At 46.4% G+C, this 16,934-nt stretch overlaps 1 protein-coding gene and 1 non-coding gene across 2 annotated transcripts in view; both read left to right on the top strand.

The window, feature by feature from the left end:
- The window catches only part of LOC126272046 (thrombospondin type-1 domain-containing protein 4), a 2,052,781-nt gene that overhangs the window by 1,776,325 nt on the left and 259,522 nt on the right, over positions 1-16,934 (top strand). The gene's annotated exons all lie outside the window — the stretch shown is intronic.
- Trnas-cga (transfer RNA serine (anticodon CGA)) lies at positions 7,843-7,917 on the top strand. Its single transcript has one exon. It is a non-coding gene; the product is annotated as a tRNA-Ser (tRNA).

Below are 16,934 nucleotides of genomic sequence, written 5' to 3' on the forward strand. Positions count from 1 at the left end.
ATGAAGAAAAGTGTAGCTACATCAACAAATGGAACCATTAGTAAGTGGAAAAAATGGTGAAATTTCACATGTAAGAAAAATTTATTTCGTTATGTTTTTGAACTTCCATTGCTATGAGTGTGAATTGTGAATCCTACCTGGTCATGCCGACAAATTCTTCTTAATTTATTTGTAAAAGAATATGGTATTGGTATTTATTTGTATAATTATGTACTATGGTGTCTCTCCTGCTCCACGTCTGCCCGTTTGACGTCCTATCCCCCTTACGTTGTGTGTAAGCTTAGGGACTGATGACCTTAGTAGTTAAGTTCAAAATGGCTCTGAGCACTATGCAACTTAACTTATGAGGTCATCACTCGCGTAGAACTTAGAACTAATTAAACCTAACTAACCTAAGGACAGCTCACACATCCATGCCCGAGGCAGAATTCGAACCTGGGACCATAGCGGTCGCTCGGCTCCAGACTGTAGCGCCTAGAACCGCTCGGCCACTCCGGCAGCAGCAGTTAAGTCCCCTAAGATTTCACATACATCTGAACAGTCAGAGTCTTCATTGTTTATCGTCTCTGATCTGGGTTATCGTGTAGTCTCTAGGCGGTAGTTTGAAATACGTGGATAGTTGCTGAGACAACCTGCTGGTAAGCTGTCGCCTGGAGCAGGCGAGACGGTGCAGCGGCGCCGTGTCAGCCTTCGCGGCAGAGGCTCCGTAACCGAAGCGGGGTCAGCGTTCGAGCGCAAGTGATCGTCCATTACGCGCTGCGCTGCGCTCGGCTCCGGCCGGCCCGGCCCGGCCCGGCCCGGCTCGCACAAACAAGACTCCGCGGCCAACGAGGACAAATGTGCGGGCAGGTGGCCGCCCCGACCCGCGCCAATTGCGCGCCGACCCCTGCGGCCGGCGCGGTCAACGAACGGCGGACTGCGCCCACCGAGCGGCCGCGGCGCCGGCGAAGGCCTGCCGGGGCGCGCGTGCGCCCGACGCACTGCCACGCTCCACAGTGAAGTTACCCCGGGCACTTCTGCAGAGGGCGCGAGTGTGCGGCTGGTGTCGCAGGTGGAAACCTTCAGGCCCACGTCCCACAGCTACGATTACCACTCGCCTCGAAATTCCTTCCGACGTCTGTCGGCACACTGCGGGAGGTATAATAAGTCTTCGGTATTAAGGGAATAAAATACTGTTTTCTTTGCAGTTTCAAAATTTTGTTCATACAGGACCAGCAGACTTTATTAATACACTACTGGCCATTAAAATTGCTACACCAAGAAGAAATGCAGATGATAAACGGGTATTCATTGGACAAACATATTATACTAGAATTGACATGTGATTACATTTTCACGCAATTTCGGGTGCATAGATCCTGAGAAATCAGTACCAAGAACAACCACCTCTGGCCGTAATAACGGCCTGGATACGCATGGGCATTGAGTCAAACAAAGCTTGGATGGCGTGTACAGGTACAGCTGCCCATGGAGCTTCAACACGATACCACAGCTGATGAAGAGTAGTAATTGGCGTATTATGACGAGCCAGTTGTTCGGCCACCATTGACCAGACGTTTTCAATTCGTGACAGATTTGCAGAATGAGCACCCCAGGGCAGCAGTCCAACATGTTCTGAATCCAGAAAGGCCCGTACAGGACCTGCAACATGCGGCCGTGCATTATCCTGCTGAAATGTAGGGTTTCGCAGGGATCGAATCAAGGGTAGAGCCACGGGTCGTAACACATCTGAAATGTAACGTCCACTGTTCAAAGTGCCGTCAACGCGAAAAAGAAGTGACCGAGATGTGTAATCAATGGCACCCCATACCATCACGCCGGCTGATACGCCAGTATGGCGATGACGAATACTCGCTTCCAATGTGCGTTCACCGTGATGTCGCCAAACACGGATGCCACCATCATGATGCTGTAAACAGATCCTGGATTCTTCCAAAAAAATGACGTTTTGCCATTTGTGCACCCAGGTTCGTCGTCGAGTACACCATCGCATTCGCTCCTGACTGTGATGCAGTGCCAAGGGTAACCGCAACCGTGGTGTACGGGCTGATGGTCCATGCTGCTGCAAACGTCGTCGAAGTGTTCGTGCAGATGGTTGTTGTCTTGCAAACGTCCCCATCCGATGACTCAGGGATCGAGACGTGGGTGCACTATCCGTTACAGCCAGGCGAATAAGATGCCTCTCATCTTGACTGCTAGTGATACGAGGCCGTTGGAATCCATCACGGCACGAACAACGCGGGCAGCAATGTCGCGATACGATAAACCGCAATCGCGATAGGTTACAATCCGACCTTTATCAAAGTCGTAAACTTGATGGTACGCATTTCTTCTCCTTACACGAGACATCATAACAACGTTTCACGAGGCAACGCCGGTCAACTACTGTTTGTGTATGAGAAATTGGTTGGAAACTTTCTTCATGTGAGCACGTTCTAGGTATCGCCACCGGCACCAGTCTTGTGGGAACGCTCAGAAAAGCTAATCATTTGCATATCACAGCATCTTCTTCCTGTCAGTTAAGTTTCGCGTATGTAACACTTAGTGGTGTAGCAATTTTAATGGCCAGTAGAGTATTTCATGAAGCATTTATTAACGTATCCGTCACTGTTGCAGTACGTATGTTAGGCGGCTAGTTTTAAACCAAGTTTGATTCTGACTCACTAAGTAGGAACACGTTGACTGTGACAGTCATTTGCCATTACTTTGTAAAGCACGTATCGCTTTGTTTTTATCAGTCATTTTCAGAGCAGCTTTAGTAGGTCAAGCGTGAGAATTAGTCAGGTGGTTTGAAACTGGCCGCCCAACGGGTGTACTGCAACTGTGACAGATTTGTTGATAAACTAATCACGAAATAAAATACTATTGTTGTACTGCGGATCCTCGTGCGGATTCCGTAACCTCTAGAAGACAGCAGTCCAAGACATGCTTTGTACTGCTCAAGCACAATTGATCCCCATGTGTAGCTTCATCGGTATCCTCTGGACTGATCAGGAATAGAGCTAATACAAGTCCAAAGCTGAGGGCTGCTCAGATTAGAAATCATGGCGCCGCTGTTGATGGTTTAAGACGAAAATTGAGGCCATGTGTTCAACGGCAAATGCGCTCCATAAGTAGATGAACGAAAAAAGTTAGATAGGTTCAATAGTATAGTACACACTTCACAGTGAAAACGTACAGACATAAAAACGAGTTTTCAATTATGTGAGCACCAACGGTGACGTCAGTCGAGTCTCCCATTGTACGGAAATGGCGACTTCAGAGATGATGTCATAGGACCCGGTGGCGAGTTTCAAGTGAGTATACAGATCTCAATTCTGATCCCTTGCCTCCTTCGCAAAGTGGATGCATCCAACAATTTTCATACAACATATAGGAACTAATAAAACCGTCAGTGTTCTCACCAGTTTCCTAACCCGAAACAAACGAGGCTAACTCAAGAGAAGTCACAATTATAATTTTCACACCCCACCGACAATGCATTTTAACTTTTCAGAAGCATAGTTTAGATATTTGACTGATGATTTCCACTAAAACGGCTAGGCCACAAGTGTTCCTGGGTCTCTAACAGAGCAGTGTTGGCCGGCCGAAGTGGTGGAGCGGTTCTAGGCGCTTCAGTCTGGAACCGCGCGACCGCTACGGTCGCAAGTTCGAATCCTGCCTCGGGCGTGGACGTGTGTGATGTCCTTAGGTTAGTTAGGTTTAAGTAGTTCTAAGTTTTAGGGGACTGATGATCTCCGATGTTAAGTCGCAGAGTGCTCAGAGCCATTTGAACCATTTTTGAGCAGTGTTGTTAAGACTCGCATGTTCGCCACTCATGACTGACTGAGGCGAAATGCTTTTTCTGTCAGTATCGCCTTCTCACCAGTTCGCACAACATGTTTGTGCCAGTCAGTCAGATACTTCGTCCCACGTTAAATGGTTCAAATGGCTCTGAGCACTATGGGACTCGACTGCTGTGGTCATGAGTCCCCTAGAACTTAGAACTACTTAAACCTAACTAACCTAAGGACATCACACACATCCATGCCCGAGGCAGGATTCGAACCTGCGACCGCAGCAGTCGCACGGTTCCGGACTGCGCGCCTAGAACCGCGAGACCACCGCGGCCGGCCGTCCCACGTTACTTTAGCTTTCTGTGCCGTTTTATATTAACCGCTACGTTAACAAAGCAGTTGATATTTCCAAGTAACTTGGTGGGAGAATGCCTCTCATAGCCAAAATGTCTTGGGTCGAGGACGCAGTTTCTGTAAATAAACAAGACATACACAATTAAAAAGCAGGATTGCGATTCCTTGGCTTAGTTTTTGGTGGATTCCTATTTTTTTTTACCAGCGCAAAGGCGACCCGACAGTTGGGGTGCCAGTACAACGCTGAGCCTGGCACAGTTCTTTCGGTAACATCTGTCGGGCCCCATTCCATCTGCCCATCCAGAAAGAGCTACTGTGTGTCTTTATACCCTCTGTCAGACTGACTAGCTGACCAACCACATCTGCATCTACTCTCACGTGGTTTTTTAGAGTAACCACAACACCTGCCTTTAAACTTCTTCGCTCCTTAAATACACTCCTGGAAATTGAAATAAGAACACCGTGAATTCATTGTCCCAGGAAGGGGAACATTTATTGACACATTCCTGGGGTCAGATACATCACATGATCACACTGACAGAACCACAGGCACATAGACACAGGCAACAGAGCATGCATAATGTCGGCACTAGTACAGTGTATATCCACCTTTAGCAGCAATGCAGGCTGCTATTCTCCCATGGAGACGATCGTAGAGATGCTGGATGTAGTCCTGTGGATCGGCTTGCCATGCCATTTCCACCTGGCGCCTCAGTTGGACCAGCGATCGTGCTGGACGTGCAGACCGCGTGAGACGACGCTTCATCCCGTCCCAAACATGCTCAATGGGGGACAGATCCGGAGATCTTGCTGGCCAGAGTAGTTGACTTACACCTTCTAGAGCACGTTGGGTGGCACGGGATACATGCGGACGTGCATTGTCCTGTTGGAACAGCAAGTTCCCTTGCCGGTCTAGGAATGGTAGAACGATGGGTTCGATGACGGTTTGGATGTACCGTGCACTATTCACTGTCCCCTCGACGATCACCAGAGGTGTACGGCCAGTGTAGGAGATCGCTCCTCACACCATGATGCCGGGTGTTGGCCCTGTGTGCCTCGGTCGTATGCAGTCCTGATTGTGGCGCTCACCTGCACGGCGCCAAACACGCATACGACCATCATTGGCACCAAGGCAGAAGCGACTCTCATCGCTGAAGACGACACGTCTCCATTCGTCCCTCCATTCACGCCTGTCGCGACACCACTGGAGGCGGGCTGCACGATGTTGGGGCGTGAGCGGAAGACGGCCTAACGGTGTGCGGGACCGTAGCCTAGCTTCATGGAGACGGTTGCGAATGGTCCTCGCCGATACCCCAGGAGCAACAGTGTCCCTAATTTGCTGGGAAGTGGCGGTGCGGTCCTCTACGGCACTGCGTAGGATCCTACGGTCTTAGCGTGCATCCGTCCGTCGTTGCGGTCCGGTCCCAGGTCGACGGGCACATGCACCTTCCGCCAACCACTGGCGACATCATCGATGTACTGTGGAGACCTCACGCCCCACGTGTTGAGCAATTCGGCGGTAGGTCCACCTGGCCTCCCGCATGCCCACTATACGCCCTCGCTCAAAGTCCGTCAACTGCACATACGGTTCACGTCCACGGTGTCGCGGCATGCTACCAGTGTTAAAGACTGCGATGGAGCTCCGTATGCCACGACAAACTGGCTGACACTGACGGCGGCGGTGCACAAATGCTGCGCAGCTAGCGCCATTCGACGGCCAACACCGCGGTTCCTGGTGTGTCCGCTGTGCCGTGCGTGTGATCATTGCTTGTACAGCCCTCTCGCAGTGTCCGGAGCAAGTATGGTGGGTCTGACACACCGGTGTCAATGTGTTCTTTTTTCCATTTCCACGAGTGTATGTGTCCTGTTCCGTTGTAGCAGTGGACAGTCTGTGGTCGCCCGTAGATCACTCAGCTTTGACGCTATGGTGAGCGTTATAAAGAATTTGCTGTGTGGCTGTTGGCAGTGATCAACGAACTATTTAAAAATGGCTCAAATGGCTCTGAGCACTATTGGACTTAACTTCGAGGTCATCAGTCCCCTAGATCTTAGAACTAAAAATGGCTCTGAGTACTATGGGACTTAACATTTGTGGTCATCAGTCCCCTAGAACTTAGAACTACTTACACCTAACTAACCTAAGGACATCACACACATCAATGCCCGAGGCAGGATTCGAACCTACGAACGGAGCAGCCGAGCTGTTCCGGACTGAAGCGTCTAGAACCACTCGACCACAGCGGCCGGCGCAGACCAACAAAGGAAATTTTACATTGCTGATATACTCAGTATACAACTAATCTGCATTGCTCACACATGGACGACCTCTCTTGGCGTGTGCACACCTACCACCGCCACAACTGGTCTCCGCTTTTGTGTTTCTTTAGCGCAGCAGGGGAATAGGAATTTTTATTCACCAGCCAACCAGAATCCAGGAAAAGTCACGCTCACTTTTATGGTGACTTGATACTCTGCTTCTGTGGCCTGAGATCCACCACAACTGTGTTGTTACTTCACAACATCACCTGTATCACCATGCCACGAGAGCGCGACTGCGAGTGCATGCAGTATACTGCATCTTAAAGAAGGTGACCCCTCACGTAGCTCCTTTGCTTTTATTGATATATTGGGCTAATTACAGTACCATCTCGCGGACGGCAGCCAGTAGTGACATCGTAAAAGATGTCCAATTAGTGCTGCAACCAGTTACGTATGAAGTAACGCCTTATGTCCATTACAAGTTTATAATCATTTCAAGCCAATCAGGCAGGTAAGGCGTGCACTGTGATCATTAAAGCATCGTCTTGAACATTACAGGTAATTAGGGAAAAGGGTGAATATATAGGGTGTAATTAATTTCGAAAACTGACACTCAAAAAACTGTCCCGTAAATTTGGCTCTGCAAGCCAGACGCTTGCGAGGCAATTGCGAATATTTTGCTACGAAGCATCAATGACTTAAGTATAAAATATTGCCCTAATCAGTACAAATGTTTTTTAAAATGTAAATCAATCTCATAAGCTCATTTAATTTTCATTATCATTCTGTAACACCATTTTTGAAATCTTCGATTCTCTTCATTTTCTGTTTCCATAAAGCATAATCATATTCACTTCCTTACAATGCTCCAGAGATAAAATCTCAGAAACGTCTTTCTTACTAAAGGATTACGTTTTGTACAACCAGATTTCTTTTGAGTAGATTGCTCTCTTTCCCTGCGCTAATCAATATTTTATGTTCTCCATCTTTCGCACGGTAGTTGGACAAAAGTATGGAAATACCGTGAGAAAGGCACGCTTGAGCGAAAATGGAGATGCTAGATAAGCCCGCAGGTTGCGATGTTATAGTTGACATCAGACAGCACGTGTGTAACGTCCTCAATATGTTGCAAGCGTCAGTTGCGGTAAGAAGAGTGTTATGTCTAGTTGTGAGTGCGTTACGTCTAAAGTATGTGAATTCGAACGTGGGCAACTTTTCGTGGCCTTATGGTCACTGCTCCTTAATAAAAGTAGAAGAAATATTTCGTGTTTCAAGAGGCATCTTATCGAAGATTTATACTGCATACAGGGAAACAGGAAAAAGTCATCCGCTAATATGAAACTTCTTGGCAGATTGAAACTGTGTGCCGGAGCGAGACTCGAACTCTGTACCTTTGCCTTTCGCGGGCAAGATACTGGCAGAACTAAAGCTGTGAGGACGGGGCGTGAGTCGTGGTTGGATAGCTCAATTGGTAGAGCACTTGCCCGCGAAAGGCAAAGGTCCCGAGTTCGAGTCTCGGTCCGGCACACAGTTTTAATCTGACGGGAAGTTTCATATCAGCGCGCACTCCGCTGCAGAGTGAAAATCTCATTCTGGAAACATCCGCTAAGTCGCAACGCGGACGAAAGCGTATGTTGAGCTACCGTGGCGCACTGTCATTGAACAGGATTATAACCAAAGATACGAGGACTACAGCTGCAGAAGTAGCAGTAGAAACGAATGACGCACTTTCTTACCCCGGTAGCACCAAAACAGCAGAAAGGAGTTCGAAAAGCGGAGAACTGGAAGGAGAACTGAAATTCCAAAACCACTCATCAGTGATACAGATTCCCGTAAAACCGTGGCTCCGAAGCCACAAAACCTGGACTCTGGAGGCATCGAGGAACGTAATTTGGCCCGATATGAGTCTTGTTTCACACTGTTTCCAACTTCTGGCCGAGTTCACCTCCCAAGAGTGAAACATGGCGGGGGTTAGGTGATGACCCGGACAGCCATATGCTGGTATTTTATGGGCCCCACGGTTACTCTGAAAGGTAGCATTACTGGCCATTTTGGCTGATCTAGTCCACCTCACGGTAGAATGTTTTTCCTCCAGTGGTGATGCTGTATTCCAAGACGACGGGACTCCTCTTCACATGGCACGCATCACTCAGGACTGGTTTTGTGAGCACGAGGACGAACTGTCGCATTTCCTCTTGCCACTACAATATCACACCTGAATATTATTGAGCCTTTGTGGTTCACTTTGAGTATTATATATGACTATAGTATCTGTTCCCGAAAGAACAGTTACCGTTGATGACCATGCAGCTTTGCTAGAATGAAATGATAATTAAATGGACACCCTAGCTGCAAACTGGCGTTCATATATTTCATTGGGGACATGTTGAAAATGTGGACCCCCACCGGGACTCGAACCCGGGATCTCCTGCTTACATGGCAGACGGTCTATCCATCTGACAAGGGGAAGACCTCATACACGGCCAACCGATTCGGCTCAAATTTGGCAGGTCGCTTGTGTAAAACCTAAATCGAAGCAATCTAAGATATTTTGGGTCAACACCCCCACTTTTTGAGAAAATCACCCCTAAATGCTATGACGAACAGTCGACTCAAAATTGGCGGGATCAATAGATAATTGTAAATAGAGCATTTTTCATCATCGGGTATGGGGTCTGAAAACGCATACTGTTCCAGAAATCGAGGTAAGAAAGTTTTACAACCTACGCTTCTGTACCCACATGGTAAACGCTTTTCGCCGACAGCACCGATAACGCAACGGCCGAGGTAACTGGCTGGGAATCAGACAACATGAGTTCGAATCTCGAAGAAACCTAGCGAATGTTCTTCTTTTCGTTTGTATTTTTCCATATCTCAATTGACAGGGATAGGAGAGTTAATAAGGTAAGTAAATCAATAACGAATGATAATAATAAGTTAGGCAAATAACCCTGCTATCCCTATCAACTGAGATATGGAAAAATACAAACGAAAAGAATAACATCCGTTAGGTTTCTTCCAGATTCGAACCCGGGTTTTCTGATTCCCAGACAGTTACGTTTCTTTTTTTTCTTTTTCTTTTTTTTTTCTTTTTGTTCGTTGTTGATCGTTGGGTTTGGTCTTTGCGGAAGTCACAAGACATCCGTGTTCAAGTTCGTTTGTTGATCCTACCACTCAGTTTTTTTTATTACAGAGGCCAACCAACTCTCTGACCGAACACACTGAGCTACCGTGCCGGCTTTACCTGACCGTTGCGCTATCGGTACTGTCGGCAAAAAAGGTTTACCATGTAGGTACAGAAGCGGCAGTTTTAAAAGTTTCTATCCTCGATTTCTGTAAAAGTTTGCGTTTGCGGACCCCATACCCCATGATGAACAGTGCTCTAATTACAATTATCTATCGATCCCACCAATTTTGAGTCGATTGCTCGTCATAACCTTCAGGGGTGATTTGCGCTATCGGTACTGTCGGCGAAAAACGTTTACCATGTGGGTATAGAAGCGGCAGTTGTAAAAGTTTCTATCCTCGATTTCTGTAAAAGTTTGCGTTTGCGGACCCCATACCCCATGATAAACAGTGCTCTAATTACAATTATCTATCGATCCCACCAATTTTGAGTCGATTACTCGTCATAACCTTCAGGGGTGATTTTCTCAAAATATCTTAGTCTTTCGTTTGAGGTTGTACACAAGCAACCTGCCAAGTTAGAGCCGAATCGGTTGGCCGTGTCTGAGGCCGTCCCCTTGTGAGCCACCGAGGGCACAGAGGATAGTGCGCCTGCAGTGACTTATCTAGCAAAGCTGCATGCTCATCAACGGTAACTATACTTTCGTGAACAGATACTACCGTCATACATAGTTAAAATATGGCTTCCCGGCCATTGACCTTCTTGTGCACACGCTATGCCCGAACTCGTACGGGACTTGGCAGATTAATCTGCCACGAGTAATGAGTATGATGGGCAAACATCTATTAGAGCGTCTGCCATGTTAGCAGAAGATCCCGGATTCGAGTCTCGGACGGGGCACACATTTTCATCATGTCCCCAGTGAAGTATATCAACGCCTGTTTGCAGCTAGGGTGTCCATTTAATTATCATTTCACTTTGAGGAGATCGGTGCGCTATCGCTACTCCATCATCGTTAACTGAATGTTCCTCTCTTCTGCAGGAATGATGGTATAAGATTCCTTTGAAAACCCTTCAGGACCTGTATTTATGCATTCCGAAACGATCGGAATTCTACTATTAACACCTACAATTTTCCTATACATTATTTGGCCAACTAATGTGTTGTGTTTGACATTTTCCCATATTTTTTTCGTCCCTTGTACGTGAAGCATAATTTTTCTTCTAGTGATGTAGAATTCCAGTTTTCATCTACGTTTGTCGTTCACCCATTTCTGCCGTACCTTACTACTTTCGTTTTTTGCTTGTGTTCTCAGAAGACCACTCTGTTCGAAGGTCCTACACTTCACAGAGGACAGCAACGTCTGCAACATATCTCACCTTGCTATCCCTTCATCGCGAGCTCCAGTTTCTAACAACCCTACCACAACAAAGGGCAAAAATTTAATAATGATTATGGTGTTGCTCACGCTGCTAAATACTGCATTTTCTGGCAACAACAAAGTTACTATGTGGCACGTGTCATTAGAGCACAGTTAATAGTCATTTCATATGATAATGAATAAACTAGGCACTCATCTTTTTGTGTTTCCCACGCTGGTCTCGTTGTAAAATCATGGCTCAATCGTCGAAAATCTAGGTGGTGATGATTCCTAGCTCGGATGCAAAGAGGCCTAGATTTTATTCTGCTATATTCAAAAGTTTTGTAGATGTGTTTCACAAACCATTCTTGAGGATTAAACCTTTGAAAGTTAGCACAGCGGTGATGTAAAAAAATTACCATCACTCCGAATTTAAGTTACACTTCCATGTTATTGCTTTTGTTGCAATATCAGGTAACACACAAAACATCACATTATAAAACATATTTGAAAACATCTTCCTCACAGTCACCGTTAAAGTTCACATTTTATAAACCGACTACAATATACCTCTTTCAACATGACGTCCAAGACTTGACTTTTTTCAAGGTCCGACTCTCTAACTAACTAATAATTGCTTACGTGCCCAAAAATCAGTTATAAGTATGTCAAAGATCATAGTGGATTGAGGTTGTTTCGGGGAAGAAGACCAGACAGCGGGATCATCGGTCTCATCGGATTAGAGAAGGACGGGGAAGGAAGTTGGCCGTGCCCTTTGAACGGAACCATCCCGGGATTTGCCTGTAGTGATTTAGGAAAATCACGGAAAACCTAAATCAGGATGGCCGGACGCGGGACGCGGGATTGAACCGTCGTCCTCCCGAATGCGAGTCCAGTCTTTTACCACTGCGCCACCTCGCTCGGTTAAGATCATAGTGACAAAAGAAAGAGTACACGTAAGAGTACACAGCATAAACATATCGATGTATCAAAGTGTCTCTACATTAATGAACTCAAATGTGAATGTTGTCTGGGAAACATGTGTATGTAGGCTGTTTAGGTTTTCTTATTGGTAACGCCACGTAGCGGTCTGTATGAAAATCATTGGCTGTGCTGTGTGCAGACTGTGACTAGTTTGCATTGTTGTCTGCCATTGTAGTGTTGGGCAGTTGGCTGTTAACAGCGCATAGCGTTGCGCAGTTGGAGGTGAGCCGCCAGCAGTGGTGGATATGGGGTAGTGAGATGGAGGATTTTTGAGAGACGTGTGTCCATCAGAGACAGTACATTGGTAAGACTGGATGTCATGAACTGATATATATATAATATGACTTTTGAACAATATTAAGGTAAATACATTGTTTGTTCTCTGTCAACATCTTTCTTTTGCTAACTGTGCCTATCAGTAGTTAGTGCCTTCAGTAGTTATAATTTAGCTGGAAGTATTGGCGCTAACTGTATTGCAGTCGTTCGAGTAACGTAGATTTTTGTGAGGTAAGAATTCATGAAAGGTATAGGTTATTGTTAGTCAGGGCCATTCTTTTGTAGGGATTTTTGAAAGTCTGATTGCGTTGCGGTAAAAATATTGTGTGTCAGTTTAAGCACAGTCATGTTAACTATTTTACAGAAACGCAGTAGTATTGCTGGTATCGAGAGGTTCAGGTGAGGTGCCGTAATGGTTACATAATTTAAGTATTATTACAAGTTCAACTTCTGGACATTTCGCTATATACTAACGTAAACGTTCAGTACCTAAAACCGCCTTGTTATCTTCTGCCAATGACGTCATTCGTATGGAGCGGTTTGCGGTCAACACACCGCTCTCCCGGTCGGTGTCAGCTTCCCCGAGGCAGGCACCGCTCCTCATTAATTACCATCACGAGGCTGAGTACGCCCCGTTCCAGTCATACCATCAAGGAAAAATTCTTGGCAGTACCGGTAACCGAACGCGGTTCCTCAGCATAGCAGTCAGCCACGCTGACCACTTACCTGCTAGGACGAACTGAATGGCCCGCCAGACTTAACTGACGTAAAAAGAAATTTCTCTGGCCGTGCGCCTGGAATCAGCGCGACCTCTTTATCGCCGCCGGTCGCCCTCACAGCAGCAGGTTTCCATGGAAACAGGTGCTCCTGGCAGAGGTGCAGGCAGCTCCGGTTCAAAGCGTGGGGCGGCATTTTAACGAGGGCGCGCGCCGGCCGGCAGGCCCGCATCACTCAGCGTCGCCATGTTTGCTCGGGCCGCATTGTCCGCCGGCAGCGGCGCGCGGTCGCCAGCGGCAGCTGCTTACCGTCCCACACGGCGCAGCTCACGCCTCGACAGGAGAATATCGGCACGCCACAGCCGACTTATTTTTGAGGCAGATTATTTGGAATACCTCGCTGTTAGGACGCACGTGGGAACTGTTGATATATGGGCAACGAACCATTCTGCTGCACACTATATTCAATTCATGTCAGACGATGCAAGTCGATACACGAGTCCGCGATTATTTAAAGCAGTTCTTATTTTGTAACTTTCAGTGAAGATCCCACAAAATCACCTACAGCGACTTTTTGATAAGGTGCTTGTAAGATACAAAATAAGTTTGTGTTCTCGAGGGTCCGCTGCGCGATATACGTCTTGCAGACATTGTAAATAGAGAAATCCAAATCGCTGCTATCTTTAAAGTATTTAGTGCTTTATCATTTGGTTGTGATAGACCAGATTCGGCTACAGTTCCCTTTATTAGCTGCCTGCGAATAATACGTACTTTCGCTAACCTACGTTTACATTGTTTGGGTGTAGAATAGTACTTACATCTAGTTGGTTCTGACGTTCAAAAATCATAGACTGGTGCTGTCAGTGTATAATGATTTGGTTGTTGTGGTGTCACCGCCAGACACCACACTTGCTAGGTGGTAGCCTTTAAATGGGCCGCGGTCCGTTAGTATACGTCGGACCCGCGTGTCGCCACTATCAGTGATTGCAGGCCGAGCGCCGCCACACGGCAGGTCTAGTCTAGAGAGACTTCCTAGCACTCGCCCCAGTTGTACAGCCGACTTTGCTACACTGACTACATACGATCTCATTTGCAGAGACGACAGTTTAGCATAGCCTTCAGCTACGTCATTTGCTACGACCTAGCAAGGCGCCGTATTCTTCAAGAATGTATTCTGAACTGATAATATTGTGAACCACGTACCGTCAAGAGCAACGTTCATCATTAATGAATTAAAGTTAAGTATCAAACCAATTCCGTCCGCTTTCTGAAATCTAATTCCTTGTCATGTTCCAGACTTCACGTCAGTATTGTCCTTCCCTCCTCACGCCAGCCTGCGTGAGCTAAACGCGTACATTTCGGCATCCACTAGTAACACGGTGTTGGCTCTTCTGCCAACACAACAGTTGTTACTTCTTATAGTTGGCGTGATTATACAGAGCGATTTAGCTGGCCATACATATGAGTTTTATGCAGTTCACAACGTCAACAAAGAGATTATCGTATTCTCTCGCTCGATGCTTGCAAACTACGCTGAAGCGGCAAAGAAACTGGTATAGGTATGCGTATCCAAATACATAGATATGTAAACAGGCAGAATACGGCGCTGCGGTCGGCGAGCCTCTATAAAACAACAAGTGTCTGACACAGTTGTTACATCGGTAATGCTGCTACAATGGCAGGTTATAAAGTTTTAAGTGAGTTTGAACGTGGTGTTAAAGTCGGCGCACGAGCTATGGGGCACAGCATCTCCAAGGTAGCGATGAAGTAGAAATTTTCCCGTACGACCATTTCACGAGTGTACCGTATCAGGAACCGGTAAAACATCAAATCTCCGATATCGTTGCGGCCGGAAAAAGATCATGCAAGAACTGGACCAACGGCGACTGAAGAGAATCGTTCAACGTGACACAAGCAATCCTTCCGCAAATTGTAGCAGATTTCATTTCTGGGCCATCAACAAGTGTCAGCGTGCGAACCATTCAACGAAACATCGTCAGCATTGGCTTTCGGAGCCGAAGGCCCAGTCGTGTACCCTTCACGACTGCACGACACAATTTTTTACGTTTCGACTGGGCCACATTAAAATACCCACCCTTATCTATTTTGTATTTAATTTATTTTTGCAACCAGTTTCGGTGTTTCATTACACGATCTTCAGGCATCTTGACTAAAGGAAAACGGGACGAGTCGCGTGATGAACGAAGGGATAGTGTCGTGGGCACAAGAGAACTAAGGACGCTGCTTATTTAATTTTGGCTCCTGCTACGATTGCAAACGAGATTGGATTCCTCCCAATTTACGTTGGTCAGGGTGCCTGAAGATAGTACAGTGAACACCGAAAGTGGTTGCGTAAATAAATTAAATGCAAAAGAGACGGCTGCATGTGCTTTAATTTTCATTTCATTTCATAACTGAGTGAATCTGGAGCCTACCTGGAGGACTGGACAGACAAAAATTCCGCCTCTATTCGAGATTGCACCTGGGATCTCTAGGGATGGAGTGTAGCTCTTTACATGCGAGATCATCACGGCCACGGGTAAGTCTCACCTGAGGAAACCTGTGGACTGTATTTCTCACCGAATAAATGCCGTTACCAAGGCTGGAAGTCTTGTTGTACGGTATTAGCGTGTCGTCTGCTGGGGTTGTGCTTGCTTGTTCTAGGGAGAACATGCGAGCAGCTCACTTTGGGATCAAGAGATTAGCTATCGACAGGGGATCTCAAGTTGATTCCGTATTTCTAGATTTCCGGAAAGCTTTTGACACCGTTCCTCACAAGCGACTTCTAATCAAGCTGCGGAGCTATGGGGTATCGTCTCAATTGTGCGACTGGATTCGTGATTTCCTGTCAGGAAGGTCGCAGTTCGTAGTAATAGACGGCAAATCATCGAGTAAAACTGAAGTGATATCAGGTGTTCCCCAGGGAAGCGTCCTGGGACCTCTACTGTTCCTGATCTATATAAATGACCTGGGTGACAATCTGAGCAGTTCTCTTAGGTTGTTCGCAGATGATGCTGTAATTTACCGTCTAGTAAGGTCATCCGAAGACCAGTATCAGCTGCAAAGCGATTTAGAAAAGATTGCTGTATGGTGTGTCAGGTGGCAGTTGACGCTAAATAACGAAAAGTGTGAGATGATCCACATGAGTTCCAAACGAAATCCGTTGGAATTCGATTACTCGATAAATAGTACAATTCTCAAGGCTGTCAATTCAACTAAGTACCTGGGTGTTAAAATTACAAACAACTTCAGTTGGAAGGACCACATAGATAATATTGTCGGGAAGGCGAGCCAAAGGTTGCGTTTCATTGGCAGGACACTTAGAAGATGCAACAAGTCCACTAAAGAGACAGCTTACACTACACTCGTTCGTCCTCTGTTAGAATATTGCTGCGCGGTGTGGGATCCTTACCAGGTGGGATTGACGGAGGACATCGAGAGGGTGCAAAGAAGGGCAGCTCGTTTTGTATTATCGCGTTATAGGGGAGAGAGTGTGGCAGATATGATACACGAGTTGGGATGGAAGTCATTACAGCATAGACGTTTTTCGTCGCGGCGAGACCTTTTTACGAAATTTCAGTCACCAACTTTCTCTTCCGAATGCGAAAATATTTTGTTGAGCCCAACCTACATAGGTAGGAATGATCATCAAAATAAAATAAGAGAAATCAGAGCTCGAACAGAAAGGTTTAGGTGTTCGTTTTTCCCGCTCGCTGTTCGGGAGTGGAATAGTAGAGAGATAGTATGATTGTGGTTCGATGAACCCTCTGCCAAGCACTTAAATGTGAATTGCAGAGTAGTCATGTAGATGTAGATGTAGAGATTAGGACTTGTTTAGAGTTATACTGACATTACTACATACGTATTCCAGACATATTGTCGGTGGAACAGCGACCAATGCAATACTGAAGAAGTATATGTTTTATTCTATAGTCGCAATTATTTATTTTGCCGACTGCCTACGTGTTTCGGTGCAAGTACCATCTTCAGACCATCCTATAGTCAAAAAATTCTATTATATAGTCTGAACCGTAGAGCAAGAGCAATTTGCAAAAATATTGTACTCTATGACGCAAACAGT

The sequence above is a fragment of the Schistocerca gregaria genome, chromosome 5 (assembly GCF_023897955.1).
Source record: "Schistocerca gregaria isolate iqSchGreg1 chromosome 5, iqSchGreg1.2, whole genome shotgun sequence".
Classification (NCBI taxonomy): Eukaryota; Metazoa; Arthropoda; class Insecta; order Orthoptera; family Acrididae; genus Schistocerca; species Schistocerca gregaria.